The sequence below is a fragment of the Pyrgilauda ruficollis genome, unplaced genomic scaffold (genome assembly GCF_017590135.1).
Source record: "Pyrgilauda ruficollis isolate IOZ18807 unplaced genomic scaffold, ASM1759013v1 scaffold29, whole genome shotgun sequence".
Taxonomy (NCBI): Eukaryota; Metazoa; Chordata; class Aves; order Passeriformes; family Passeridae; genus Pyrgilauda; species Pyrgilauda ruficollis.
In genome coordinates, this window is record NW_024524266.1 from 15,621,505 (window position 1) to 15,635,120 (window position 13,616).

Below are 13,616 nucleotides of genomic sequence, written 5' to 3' on the forward strand. Positions count from 1 at the left end.
AATCATAAATTTTTAGAAACAAACAAAATTTCTGCATTTAAGGTAACTAATTGCTATTAAACTTCATTAAAAATGTTTCAACCCTGCCCGCCTCCCCCCGCCAGAAAAGGGACAGAATAAAATATTTGAGAGGGGATAAAACGTTAATTACTGAATCTCATTAGGCTAGCAAGCAGAAGAGAGGCAAGAGAAAAAGTTCAGAGAAAGAGAGAAATTACTGCAGAAGACTCAGCAGCCTGGAGTACAAAGAACTGCTAAAGAGGCAAAGGAAGTTTAAAGTTTCCCTCCAGCTCATAATTCCTGTCACACAGGCAGCACAGTGTCTATTTATCACTTGCTGGATTGAGATTCAAGAGAAACAATCCAAAAGCAGATCAGGGTTTAATGACAAGGGACCCAGCAGCATCACCTTGGAAAGTGCAGATGAAAGGGAGCAATGAAGACTTAAATAAAAGCAAGTCAAGAGGGCTGAAGAGCAGTTACCCAAAGTATAATTAAGGAAGCTCATATCATGTCCAAATGGAGAAAACAGAAAGGATAATAAATTCTGGGAGGCTTAGTGTAAACTCCACCCCTGAGGATCACAGCCACACAAGCCACTTGTTGGATTTTGTACCACTGATCACAACCTTTTTAAACCGGGAATCTAGCCAGTTGTCTAACCACATCTCACTGCTTTGGCTTTAAGGATACTATGAAAGGTCTTGTTAGAATCAAGGTAAGAAATATTCATTGGTTTCCTCTTGTCCCCAACACTATCCATCTGATCAGAGGAGACTGTCCAGGCACAGTGCTACAAATCACTTTTAGATTCTCCGTGCATCTGGAGAGTTTCTGGGAGAGCTGGTTCCACAATCTTCTTGATTACAGATAGAGGCAGAGGAGACTGTAAATTCCTGGATCATCTTCCATCTCCTTTCTGAAGATAGCTGTGACATTTTACATTTTTTCAGTCATAAGGAGCTTTTCTCAAATATCATGAATTTTGAAGATCATTGTGACCATCATCTCCCTCTGAGTGTGTCACCCCTCACAGCTAGAGGACTACCCAAGGAGGATCACCAAACGATGAGGGATCCAGGGCTGACGCGCCCCAACACCCACTGAAAGGATGCAAAAGCATCTCCACCCAATTGGAGGAGAACTTTTCACAGGTACGTCCTACAGACTCTTTTTGTCTGTGTGCATGCAAATGTGCACTTGCTGTACCAAACATATTAGGAATGCTGCTCTCCTGGATTCTTATGTACCCCTTCAGATATGTAAGTTGGGCTTGCAAGTCACTGTTGTGCTGTATTAAATACTCAACCTACACTAATCTTTCGCTGAATTGCTTGACTTAAGTGATTGGTTAAGTTAAATGCTGTTAAATTGAAGAGCTGGAAGAGGAAAGGAAATGTGATTAATACTAAGTATTTGTAGATCCAAAGGAATTCTCCTTGGAAAAGAACACCCTTCTGTTGCATGAATTTCATGGAGAGATTCATCTCAGAAAATATTTTCTGCTAGCAAAATGCTTCTGAAGGCAATTCCATGAGGTTTTCATTTCAGGATATTTTTTATGGTAAGTAGTAGAACTTTTTATCAGCCATCCACAATTTTACGAAAGTTTCAGCCTCCAAGCATTACTTTTTAAAGAAAATTAATTTTACCTACCAATTTTAAATTGAAAAGATCATTGCCAAATAATAAAAGAACACAAAACATTCACACTGCTAATTAACTTTTGATGAAAATATTTTTTACACATGTAACCGACTCAGCATCCAAGACTGCTCCAGTTTAGAAAGAGGAATTTTCTAGCTATTAATTTTAAAAATAGAAGAGTACCTCTTTGCATTTGGTCACATCATATGCAACAGAAAGAGAAATAAAAGGTAGCTCAGGCAAGCACTCTGTGTTCCTTGCACTATTTGAAAGACTGTTGTTTTCTAAAGTTAAAGGTAAATTGTCCATTCCTGATGCAGGAGAAATACTTGTCTCAGCTCATTGAACTAAAGCCATTGTTCAGTAAGGCTTCACCTATACAAATATACAGTTCACATAACACTGAAGGTCAAAAGAGATGAGATCAATCTGAATTTCAGAGGTCAAATACTCCAAATACTTATTTTTAGCTTTTTATGTAGTAATTCTGAATACTAATGTGAAAACACTTCAGAACACACAATAGCTACACCAGAATGTTCCTTATATTTCTCCGTTCCTAACATTTAATTCCCAGAAACTGTTTTAAGACAAGTCCAGTTCTATAATTTATGGAAAAAATAACCAAAACCACAGAATATTAAACACAGAAAAAGTATAATATGCACTTATGCATACAATGAAAAATAATAATAGAATAAGCTACAGACAAAAATAGTGCTAGAGGTAGCACATGTAAGCTGGGAAAGGTATGATGGAATTCTGCTGTACTATCCTGGATATTTTCTATGTAAAAACTATTTATGACTGAGTATAATTCAATGCATATTACTAATATTCTAACACTATGTGTCTCCTTTGCACATGATTTCTTCTTCAAAACATCTCTTAAATTCTAGTTTTCATTTCACAACAGAATCTTTTAATAAACATGCAACAGAATTCTTTTAATAAACATGCAAAACCCCCTTGATTAATGAAACACTATCAGTCAGTGACACTGGGAGAGTGGCTATGCAATTACTGTAGAGCCCATAGAGCAGCAATGCATCTGAGCTTTATGAAGTCTTTCAGGTTGTCCTCAGACTACAGCTCATGGAATTCCACTAGCTTATACGGGAACTTTCTGAAAGTTTGCTCCTGTCAGCAATCACCTTTCACTCTTCACAAGCTGGAATATCTAATACATCAGTTTATAAATATTAATCCTGATACTTATTTTTCTAAAGGGCAATTATCTTCCTGGAGGTAATCTAAAAATTTTTGTAACCACCCAGGAGAACCAGGGGAATGCAGAAGTTACAAAAGTTAGATGAGGAGATAAACAAAGGTCACATACACAACATTTCCTCATCACATTTAATTTAATTCACTTAAATAGATCTTATACTATTATGGTCTTGTAGATTATGCAGACACTGAAAAAGCAAACACCTTCAGAATTATACAAAATTGAATAAATGTGTTTCTGACTTTGGTCCCAGGTGCAACAATGCTGGTTTCATATTTTTGACCTTAGGAGGTCATTGTCAATTTCAAATAGCACTGGAAGCCATCACATCTCTAAAACAACTTCCTTCAGGGATGGGGAACACAAGACTGTTTTGTCTTTTAGAGGCCAAAAAAATCCTGAATTATCATCTGAAAAACAAATTTCTCAGTTAAAAAAAAGAAGAGTCAAGGACAGAGCACTAACCAACATCCATACTGATTTGGATTACACTTGCATTTAGTTACATTTACTGTGTTTGAGGGTTGGGGGTTGATATGGCTGGCAAACAAGCCCCATCCATAAGCAGGTTCACTCCCCATGGGACAGGGGAGAAAACTGAAAGTACAAGAGTGAGAAAACTTACGTGTTAAAATAGACAGTAAAATCACTCACCAGCTACTGCTGCAGGCAAAACAGATTCAGTTCAGGGCACTTGAGTTCTTTTATTGCTGAATAACAAAAGCTGAACTTGAATACTGACTTAATAATTAAGAAATAAAAAATGACATGTAAATATTTAGGGGAAAACAACTTTCTCCTCAAAATATCTTTACCAGATCCAACTTCACTTTCAGGCTCACTTCACTTTAAACACCTTGGTTTACCTCCTCACTGTTACTTTTTCTCTTTTTCATTCCACTCACCTCTCCTCACTTCCTTGTTGCCACAAGTTCTACCTAGTCCCTTCAGCAAGGCAAAGACACATGGTGTCCATGCTTGGAGATTTCTCCGTTCAGGTAAATTAAAATGGAAGCAGAAATAGAATAGAAGCTGCTCTTTTTTAAAAAATGTAAAATTAAAAAAAATTTTAAAAATTAAACTTCAGATTTATTATGTGTGAGTTCTGAAATATGTGAGTCAAAAGATACAATAATTTTTATGAGAATTAAGCTGGCAGCAGATTTTTTTTAGGTTTCTCTGTTATACAGAACCTCTGTTACAAAGGGGTTATTAGCCCAAAAATATTCTTTCTATACTCATTTGTGTAGTTAAAAGTTGGAAGACTAGCTTTTCTGTCACTCTTAAGACTTCCCCAAAAAATTAGGATGTTTCATCACTTAAACAAAATGTAATTTGCATGCAAACAATCCAAGAACTGTTTCAGTAATCTTCTACACTATCCTTAATGGAGATATTTCTTCTATTTAGGACACCTTCCTGTACAGCCATAGCTTTAAACAGCATTATTTAAAGAAGCATTCACAATGTGTCATGTCTAGGTTTGTTCCCTGCACACACTGATTGATGAAAGGTGGTCAATTTTCCTGTTGTGTTTTGTGTTTTTTCTTCTCCAGTACTTAATGCATTTTTAAATCCTGTATTTTCCAGAACTGAGTCATTGCTGCTTGCAAAATTTTTAAACTGCTTTTGAGCATCTGGGTCCAAGAATATACTCTGGGCACACACTAACACTACATGTGTGAACTTACACATGAAATCTGACCATGAAGAACACAAAGGACCCATGGTTATTTCTGACTGGAAAAATTAAGAAAGAGGGCAGCAAATTACAGTTTGAAGTAGCTTTAGCTGTCTTGCCTTGAGCACAAGCAATGCTTTACAGCCATGCAGGAAGGCAAATCACAGATTGCTGTTTGTCCGTTGCAGCTCTGGAGTCAAAAGTCAGGGAGGCTGTCCCAGCAAAACAACATTATTATAATGAGGGATTTCAATTACTGTCATTTAAATTGTGTAAGTATTATAATGGTAAGTAATGGAGAAATTTGATTATTTTTTAGGCATCATTTGACAGTGATTCTTGGAGAAGGCATTCAGCAAATACACAAGAGCCAAAGCGATTTTTCATCATGTTCAGAGCTGTGTGGAGGTTTTGCACAAAAAAAAAAATACAAAGAAACACTTCATATGGCCTTAACATACTCAAATTCAACATGACTGGTAATATTCCATTTTGGGCATTGATACAACTATTTTTATTAAATCCATCATTATATTTAAGTGATTTCGAAAAAGGAGACATTTTTGGCTCCAATGCTGAAGTCTTAATCATGTCAAAATGTTAGAGTAGAAATATTAAATATTCACAACTTCTTTGAAAATGCTTGAAAGTTTTCTATTTATTTAAGGAAAGCTATGTAGTCATAGCATAGCATAGTCAAGCACATTTCCAGAGTGCAAACAAATAACATTTTCATGAAGAGGAAAAATGGCCAGAAGACATAACAGAGAGCAATTATCCTTGCCCACTACCAATGCACACAAGCTTTATTCCCTTGCTGCTTGGTGATTAACAGGCAGTTTCAAGAGCATCAGTCCTTTTGCTCCAAAGTAATTTTATTTGAAGCAGAACAAGTGATTCACACTATTTTCTCTCTGCTTATCACTGTATGCCTTTAAAACATAATGTGGGTTACCAGAAAGACACTTGAATTGGCTCTTTAAGCCCTCCCTCCACTCACATTCAGGGGATGGCTTTAGTTATGGCTCACATAGCTTCCCCTTATTTCAGGCTGATTTTTTATGGAGCGACTTAAGCTGTTTGGCAGAGCAATCCCTATAGAACAGATCTCAAAAATATTGCTCACACAAGATATAATACACTTTACTGATACAAACCTTATTGATTCAAAACATTTTTTCCCTATATTGATACTCTTGCACTAAATAATGTATCAACAAATTTTATGATAAGCAGAGGAATCAGAACTAGCAAAAGATAATCTACAACCTGCTTCCTGCAAGATGCTATACAAAAGAAAAATCTCCTGACAAATTCAAGCAAACTGTAAGGAAAATGGAATGCAGCCTCTTTGAAAGTAATTCCATAACCACCTAACAAAACATGTCCCTCTCTTGGTTGGATTCCAGATGGAAATTGTGGCAGAAATTATCCTGTAATCATTTTATAAAAGAGTTACTTCCTACATCTACCAAAAATTAAATACATGTTCTAATATTTATGTCCAGATTATCTTGTGACAGTCATTTTCCCCTGTTTCTTTACACCAAGCTTCCAGAAGTAACTGCCATGAAACCCACTACTCATTAAGGCACCAGTTTAAAAACTAATAGATGGAAATGGGGGGAAGGGGGGGGGGGTGGAAATTCAAGGATAACACAGTGCCATTCCCTAGTGCCTTGCTCCTTTAGTTTTCACTTTGTTTTTGTAAGTGCCCCATCAGTGACTGCCATTTCCCATTCAAACTTTACATAAATTATGTTTCAACTTCAATATCTACATCTGAATCAAGGTTATTCAAGCTATATTGTTTCAGTGAAGCCACTGAAAATCACCTACAACAATAGACTAGAGTTTGACACTCATCTAGAAACAGTTTTTTCCTTATTTGCAAAGCAGATGATTCCCAGAAAGACCAAAACTGCATAACCCCACCATCCTCTATGAAGATTATGATAATACAGTTTCTTTCTCTTTTAACAGTGAATGTCAAGGCTAAACATATTTTAAAAAGAACTGAGAAAAAGTAAGCAAGTATCTGTTTCAAGTTTCTGTAGTCCTGCTCTCCATACACTTTCATTTTAATATATTAAGAATGCAAGAACTGCCTGAGGGTAGGTGATTCTTTTTTCCTATTTCCAGAGTCAATCATTTCAAGCATTACTTTGTGTTCTCTTTGAAACTAGTAGAAAATAATACTCACTATATAGAAAAGAGAACATCCTTCTTTCTTTTTTTTTTTTTTTTTTTTTAATCAGTTTTCTTACCAGGAAAGTAATTAAAGTGCCCAACATATTTTAAAAAGAACTGAGAAAAAGTAAGCAAGTATCTGTTTCAAGTTTCTGTAGTCCTGCTTGCCATACACTTTCATTTTAATATATTAAGAATGCAAGAACTGCCTGAGGGTAGGTGATTCTTTTTTCCTATTTCCAGAGTCAATCATTTCAAGCATTACTTTGTGTTCTCTTTGAAACTAGTAGAAAATAATACTCACTATACAGAAAAGAGAACATCCTTCTTTCTATTTTTTTTTTTTCTAATCAGATTTCTGTACAGGAAAGTCATTACAGTGCCCAGAATGTCTTGTCTGAAGGATTAACACACATACACAGAGATAAGGAAATTAATTTGGGCTTTAGATATGTTGCCTTGTTATGGAAGAATGTCAAGTGAAGATGAAAATCATTACAGAGAAAATTATATCTCTTAGAGTCTTTATAAAAATTTTTATCTCAAGAACAGTCATGCTAAAGGTTAGAATATATCTCACAAAGTTGGATGTATGCACACAAATTAGTTTAGACTTGCTCAGAGTCAGAGCCAAAAAAAATTAGAACTCAAAAATTTGGATCTTCTGTGACTATAGATCCTAAGAAGCCAGCTCAGAGATCAAATTCTGATCTAGAAATTAAATTCCAATTATATTAATTCAAAATCCCAAACTGTCATAGGAATTTCTTCCTTTCATTTATTTTTCATGGGCTTCAACTCAAAGTTGTTTATTCCACCACCTGGTGGATAAACATGTTTCAAATGACCTTCAGATAACAAGAACCAGAAGGACAAAGTCCAGCATTTCCACGTGGGGCACAGTGACTAACATTTCATATAAGAGGGGGTCAGTGGGAGTAGCAAAGCAAGCATAAATCATTAACATTTACTATTGCCTATTCCATTTCAAATCCAAGACTTAAATCAAATGGCCCCAGTCAACATGGTTGAATTCTAGCAGTTCTATATCTTAATCATCCTTCCATTTGTGACCTAAATAAAACTACAGAAGTCTTAAGATACTTGCAGGATTTCTTCCCTTAAATTAGTAATCCCTTTAGCAGATCTTCAAATCACTAATAGACAAATAAGGGTACCTTCACAGTGGAATATAAGCTATGGGATTTATAAATAAAGCAAATTCTTTACTTTAGCAACAAGAAAAAAAAAATTGAAGAATATTAAGATATAAAATAAGGAGATGGCTTATTAATTTTAACCAAAGTTCTCCTGTAGATTTTTTTAGAGTATTAATCTCCAAGTGTCAATCTCCCATACTCCACAACTCTTTACACAAACCATCTCTATTTTCAAAAAGTTTTTTGGTTTTTATTTTTTGTTTGTATTTTTTTTTTAATTATAGATATATTTGTACATGTATTACAGTGCTGAAGGTATTGATTATGGAACATTTTTTTGTAATAACTGGTATTTTATGATCAAAGCATTCTAATTTGATCTGGACCTATTCTTAGTTTGAAGAACCCCTCACATACAATAACTAGACTGAAACTTCTTCTAACATATAAATCTCACTTCAACTGAAATTTATTTATAATCTACTGCAGAAATTTTGTTGCCTAGGAAAATAAAATGTTTTTACATACTTTTTAAATTACCATGAGACAAAATATCCAATAAAGATATTTGCATTGCTGTGCACCAGCAGAAACTCAGTGGACTATATGCTGAACATTTACCTAAATAATCTTTCCTCTTCCATTGTGATTTTAAGACAGGCAAAACTCATTTCATTCTTGGTGTTGATGCATCAGACAAAATAATGCTATTATAACTGATCTCTTCTCCGTTGTCTTCCATCAGTGATTATTTTGAGCTATTACATACACAGTTCCAAAGGGCTTCATTCATTAAATTACAGAGTTAAAAAAAGCATGCTTAATTCTAGCCTAAAGCATGGACTATGGACATATCAAGTCCCAAAATAAAACAGGAGAACAGCAAAAAAATGAGAAATTTGGCAAAGAAAATCTCTAGATTGAACCTTGATTTGTACTTGAACCTTAACGTTTTAACATTCTTATAGAAGAGACTTATCTAGGGAAAAAAAAAATAAACCAAGGTATTATTAGTGATAGACAGAAAACATCACACATTGTGATGTAGTGGCAAAGAAATCTATGTGATTGTCAGAGCAGACCAACAACTACAATTTGCCAGTGTCCTGAGGCACTGTAATTATAGAATATTAACACGGGAAAATGATTTTGTTTTAATGAGTTCTTTATAACAACAAACCAAACAAACCCCCCCCAAAAAAAAAAAAAAAGGCAAAAAATAACCCCCCCATCAAAAAAAAAAAAAAAAAAAAAGTAGAGAATTGAACATTCCCTGGTAGCTGAAAGTCCATGCAGCACAGGAGAAATTATCTGCATAAGCAAGACCAGGGGGCTACTTATAGAAGTAGTATTTAGATGTTAAAAAAAGAAGTATTTAGAATATTGCTTTTTTTGATGTGTCTCTATGCTTGGGGATGCAAGGTGTGTGTTAAATCCAAAGCTTTTGAGAAGCAAAAATTGTCAAAAAAAAAGGTGACAGCACAAACACCTCTGTGTTCTTTACAGTATCTGCAACACCTAGTCTGCTGCTTCTCACCCTTCTCAACTTGGAAGAAGTTGAACAGGAGTTCTAGCTAGAAATGACAGAAGATATTTCAGGACCTCATCCAAAAATCTCTCAGCATCACATGAAGAACAACAGCCGTGGTCAGTGAGGCTTATCAATTTAAATAACATTTTTGCAAGCTCAGACACTGTTATACAGAAACATGCAATAGTATGTCTGAATTACACCATCACTAAAAATCCAAGATGAATATGAAAATCATCTGCAAATATGAGGATACCTGTTCCCTGTTCATATACCCCTACTTGTATTCATAAAACATTTTATACGTGTCAACACTGTTAAATTCTGCACATATTTTAACACAGCTCTCATTTCTACTTGGCTAACGTTGCTGAACTAATACAATAGCAGCTGCAATGCAAGGTTACTACAGAGCTCTTCTTAATTCCAAGTTTACTACTTCAAATTATATTATAAGCTGCACACCCTTCGTAATAGAAACTCTTACAATTTCTTTTGTAGCATATGTGCCCTGCTCCAAAGTAAATCACATATATTTTAGATTTTCCCACCAATAAGAGGAAGGGCCTATTTTGTCCTTGAGTCTCTTAATGCAGAACCCTTCAAGCCATTTATTTCCATGGAAATCTGTAAAAGTTACTGACTGCTGAGTCATCTCTTGTTAACTCAATTGCTCACAGGTCAAAGAAACAATAATAAATCTACTCACAAATATGAAAGATAAAGTGGGGTTAGATGGTATCTAGTGAATTTACTACTTTTGTTGACTATTTCTATTTGGTTAAAGAAAAAGCAGAACTTTCGCCTTAACAGCGGGTAAAGAAGAAATACACTTTAATCTTGAGGGTAAATATTTGTTAAAAGAAAGTGCAGAGCAAAATATTAAAACAACAATATAGGTCAGACTAGCAAGAATTTTGAAAATGTGTGTATTACAAGTTTATTAATATAAAAGTTCACCCTTTCCACTCTTAGTTTTGAAGGTGTTTCCACAGACCTGCTCTCATCCTGCAGCTCATATGTGTACTACAAACTAAAGTCCTGATATGACTTGATGGCATGCCTGGAGTCAGGGCTGAAATTTCTGCTGACAAGCAGCAAAGAAGTAGTTAAAGGGTTGTGATGTTAATTGTGAATCCTCTAGAGTTTCCTCTTATCTAACCAAAAACATTCCTGGCTTTGAGAACTAAAAGAAGTCTTAAGAAAACAAACAATGCTTTTTAATTTTATTTGATAACCATTGTATGATTTTTCTGCAACTGAAATAATGATTTCTAGGCTTAAGAGAGCTTTTGTTTTGAACTATTCTCAAAAGCATGATATCAAATGTAGCTCTTGTGCTTTGTATGTCTCCTGCATTAAAAAAAAAAAAAATGTCCTATTCCTTGCTTGGTTAAAATTTCTAAAGATGTTCCAGAAAAAGTGAACATACAACAAGGAACAAAAAAACCTTTAGTATATTTTCTGAAGTTTGTTTGTGAAGACTGGAATCATGTTCCTCCATAAATTCAGTACAGATAAAAAGTTTACAAAGAACCATTTAACTACTTAAAAATGTAAGCCCAGGTTGTTAGACATTCTTAATAGATACAGACTAATCCTAAGAGCTTGATCAACCACTTAAGCTTTAACACATACAAATTGAAGTTACAGATATCTTCATCACTTGGTTAATTTGCTTAAAATATTTTAAATCTTTTGCCAAAATCATCTTAAGTCAGATCTTACCAGCAAAGATGGTAAATATCTTCACCATCAATTGATGATGAGACATAGCAATAGCTTAAAATAGTAAGTGTGAAACATATGGAGTTAATAATTTAGAAAAGTATTCAGAGGTTATGTTATTTATACCTAAACTACTCTAAATTCAAGAGAAAAAAGAAAAACAACGTGGACTACTTAACGCTGAAAACAATCAGCCAAAATTTCTTCTAAAGTGAGCAAGTCAAACGTACATCCATAAAACCACAGTTATCAGAAAGGAATGACAAATCAGTCAGAAATTTTCCTCAGTTGTGTCAAAACTAGTGGTTTTATTCTTAATTAAAAAATAAAAAAAAAAAAAAAAAGAAAGAAAATAAAATAGCACTTAAAAAATAGACACAACTGTGGTAGAAGTTTGCCATATACCAGCTTTGCCATTCAAATCTGACCAGAAATCAATATATAAACAATTTGGGCAAATAATATTTGGCAACAAATACTAGTTTGGAGCAAGTAAAGCAAAATATTTATTATTTGAAAGGCTCACAGAGAGCATTATTGAGACTTAAAATATCTTACCTGCATAATCACAAATGCCTTTAACAACTTTCTTCTAAATAAAACCTTCTAACATCTACCAATTTCCTCTACCTGATCTTGTGTTTTCCTCTTGTCATCTTTCATACTCTACAGTATGAAAGTACAACAGTAATGAACATCAGATAGACATTTAAACCTACTTACTTTTCACTCACTGACATGATTCAATCAAAAAGACCACAAATATTTTGAGTTGGAAGGGACTCAAGGAGATCACTGAACCTAATTACCGGCTCCTTGCAGGACTTCCTAAACTCTGATTAAAAAAAAAGCATTCCTAGCAGCCAGTGTAAGTAAGGGCATTATCAGGAATGATCATCTCTGCATGAATCCAAATCCAATCCAGATACAAAAGCTTTAACTTACACAACATAGCTTTTACAAGAGATACCTAGACATAAATTACCTCCACCACTTGGATGACTGAAATGGAGATCAAATTCTGAAAATATTTTTAAAAGCTGCTCGTGCGTTCGTGTGATAGACTTAAAATATCAAGTAATAAACTGACTGTTTCTCGTGGGACAGACTATAAATATCAGCAAACTTAGAAACAAGCAAACTTCATATATAACCTAGAAAACCTGTTTGGCTAAGTGTAAATATTTATTTTTCAAAACCTAATTGCTAAAATAGACTCCCCAGACATCTGTTTCAACACGTATCAATCATTAGTAATTTCAGAATACAAATCACCCCAAACCTTTTCTGACTACTACATTGGTTGAAGAAAAATAGGCTTTTACTGAGTAGTGGCTTCCCTTCCACTTAATATTTTCAAAATTGAGACAGCAGACATTTAATGAACAAAACTAAACTTAAAAGTGTTCACAAATTACACATGTGCTGTTTTGACAGGTATTAAAATACATGAAAACAGTGTTTCACCACTGCATACTCCCTTTTGCTGTAATGCATTAGCACTTTGCAGCAAGAGAAAAGAGTGCTGTTACACAATATGGTGTTAGGAGATACCTGAGTACCTAATTAGGAGACTTGATAAATACACAATGTAAAATTACGGAAAGAATATTCTAGAACCTTTAAACAAGATTTCTCCCTTGCACGCATACCAGAAATTCTGGATTTCAATCTAGAACTAAATTTACTATCACAAACAAAACAGTTACAGTTCCTCATATTCATGCTTTCAAATAGGTACAAAATGTACTTTTCCTTTGGAAATGTTTACAGAGGGGAAAAAAGAAATAGGTGGCTAGCACTGTAAATTACAACACTGAATAGCAAATAATTTCAGCAGACATTTGGAAAACCACCAATGTTTTTCAGTTGTTGGCTAAACAACTCCAAGTATCTTTGCCAAAACCAGAATAAAACGTCTAATCAGAAGTGACTCTTGCATAGAGAAAATAACTTATTCACTAATCTATTTTCAGAAGAAAGTTTAACCAATTATAGAAAACACTGTGACTGCATCAATTCAGTTGCACAACTCAGTTTTCAATTCCAATCTCATTCAGAGTTTACAAGCTCAATCCCATGCTTTAGCAAGTAGAAAACCTCTTCTTCCTCCAGTGGTTCGCCAAAACTGAGTTCTAGAAATTAAAGCATGTACTAGGCAAGAAATGCTGTGCCATTCAACTACATATATTTTCAACATTTTTCCTAGAGAAATACATGGGTTACGAGGTTATTAGTCAACAATTGAGACATGTCCGACTATATTTAAACATTTAGAGACTCAATTCTATCTTCAAATTAATTTTTGCATTTTGTTAAGTGCTAGCTCTTCCCATGAAAAACTCACCATGAGTGAGTCACTGAGAATAGCATAAATGTATAGAAAAGTTCATTTATAAGTGGCTGAATAAGAAATGTAATGAAAATACAGTAAAGGTATCATTATTA

General features: G+C 34.4%; 1 protein-coding gene across 7 annotated transcripts in view; it reads right to left on the bottom strand.

The window, feature by feature from the left end:
• The window catches only part of DMD (dystrophin), a 1,148,466-nt gene that overhangs the window by 749,008 nt on the left and 385,842 nt on the right, over nucleotides 1–13,616 (bottom strand). The gene's annotated exons all lie outside the window — the stretch shown is intronic.